The sequence below is a fragment of the Frankliniella occidentalis genome, unplaced genomic scaffold (assembly GCF_000697945.3).
Source record: "Frankliniella occidentalis isolate FOCC.00 unplaced genomic scaffold, Focc_3.1 Scaffold46, whole genome shotgun sequence".
In the NCBI taxonomy this organism is placed as follows: Eukaryota; Metazoa; Arthropoda; class Insecta; order Thysanoptera; family Thripidae; genus Frankliniella; species Frankliniella occidentalis.
The window spans coordinates 764580-766962 of NW_026267176.1; positions in this window are offsets into that span (position 1 = coordinate 764580).

A 2383-nucleotide genomic window follows, 5' to 3' on the forward strand; every position below is an offset into this window, starting at 1 on the left:
GGCGGGGCGGGCGGAACGGGCGGAGCGGGCGAGGCGGGCTGAGCTGAGGAGGGCTTAGCGGGGTGGGAACCCCGACAGCAGGGCGCCCCCTCCCCCGGGTCACAGGGCCCCGCTGGGTATCCACAGGTAGCAGCCAGGGCCAGGGGTGCACCACGGACCCCCACGGACTGCTGGGAGAAGCTGTCCCAGCACGCCCCAGGGGAGCTGGCGGCACTTTGGCTCCCGAGTCCCGTCCCGTGACGCGGTATGGTCAAAAGGGGCTGCCGTCATCCATCGTGAGTGTCCAGGGCACGGCGGCACAGCGGCGGACTCGAGATCAAGAGGTCTTTCCCTCTGCCTGTTGACCCTTTCTCCCCCGACCTTTCCCCCTCCTCCTTCTCCTGTTATCGAGTTAGATTCCTTCCGCTCCGATCTGTTTCTTCCCCTCTCGTTCGCTCGGCCCTTTTGCTCCCTACCTTCAGAAAAAGTTGATACTTTTTGCGGAAGGTGTCGACTGCAAGTGAGCGTTCTTGGTGGAAACCCTATAGAGTTGTTATAAACTCGTGTTTCGCAACTGATTGCACATGTGCGAATACATTTTCATTTTTACCAGTGTGTGTACACGCTAAATCCTAGTTGGGGACCCCCCTCTCTTTTTTGTATTCATTACATTTTTTAAATTCTTCCTGGTTGCCTATGGAAACCACCACCAGCACCATTTCGCAGGCAGAACAGAACACAGAGCCACCCACATAAATGAAAAGGAGAAAAAAATAGTAGTTTCTGAAAACAAAACAAAAATATTGTGTTTTCCTCCGTTGCGTCCAGATGTTCAGAATGTCATGTATAGGAAAATAGAAGCCCTCTCTCGTGGTCCTGCCGACATTACAGTGTATCCGCGCCGTCACGGCGGGGGAAGTCCCTGCCGATAAAGCGATGAATCACTCGTAAAGCGGCACCCAGGCACACGGCTCCCACCGCGGTGGCCTGGAAAATATTCGTTGGGCCGCACATCACGTGAGCACGGCTGTCTCCCACGCGACTGACCTCGACCGTACAATATGCTGTCCACGCTCACACTCACACCGACACACTCACACACGCACACCACGCAAGGCCAGGGCCACCAGCCTTCACCTTGCCTGAGCTTGTCGAGAGCTACCGGCTGACTATCCCGCATGGCAGATTATCATTTGGGCTCTCTCTCTCGCTCGCTCTTTCTCTTTCTCTCTCCGTCCCCCCTCCCGCCGGGAGCTGCAGCGCGTATGACACTCTCGGCGTAATTAGGGTCCATTCGCTCAGCTCTGGCGCCAGCCTTTGCACGGGCGAATGGGGTTGATGGAGCCCTGGGGACTGAAACATTATTTCACTTTTCGCGATCAATATGCACAAAACAATCGGTCGCCGGCCCACTACCATACGTCGAAAAGAAAACTATTTTTATCAACGGTATACTCATTTAAGCCCCTGACCTGACCGACTGATTCGTATGTTTCCAAAAAGTAAAAGTGCCGCTCCTAATATCAACAGACTGCGTTTAATTGAACACACACTGTGAAAAATATCCTCGAAAATTTGTTGTAATTTTGATCTACAAAATGAGTCGTAAATTTACGACGGCCCATTCTTGCTCGTCGGTCAATTCCAAGTCGATAGGGGGTGCTTGTAAATTTACAATTTCAAATTGTTTTGCCACTTTTATCATGGAAAATTTTCCCGTAACCCGTACGACTATTTTTCACTGTGCATTTGTGCATATACCTGTACGAAATCTTGCATTTTTACGCTCAACTTTGTCCGACACGAGACTGAGGTTTCACTTTGCTCAAACGTTTTGCACACAAAAACGTGCATAAAAACAGTTATAGCGCCTAATCAGCCTGCACTCGTGCTGCTGCTGCTGCGTTCCCCCCGCCCCGCAGATCCGATAGTATCGTGTGTCATCCCCGGCGCCGCTTCACGTTGCGGCGCCTTGTTCAAAGTATCGAGATTCAACTGCAGAGCAACATGTCCTGGAGCCGCTGCGCGCCGCTCGTGTGATTGGAGGGGAGATAGAACTAGCAGTGCACGCCTCGGGCCGGGACCTCCTGGTGTCCCTGTGATGTGGTGGGGCCGGGTGGGGCCGGGCGGGGCCTGGCGGGGCCGCGGGGGGAGGGCCTCCATCACGAGCGAGTGTCGCGGGTGGGAGCCGCGGTGAGTGTGCGGCAGCCTGGAGGAGCGAGCATAGGCAGACCCGCCCGGCACGGCGGGCCTCCGGTTGCCTATACCTCCAGGCGCCCTCCTCCGCTGCAGGTCGGACAAACTCACTCTCATTCCTCTGAGTGTGCGAAATCGCGTCGTTTTGGGGGGCGATTTTAAACAGGTGTTAGCGGACCTAATAAAAATGGTTGTTTTCACAAGCCTC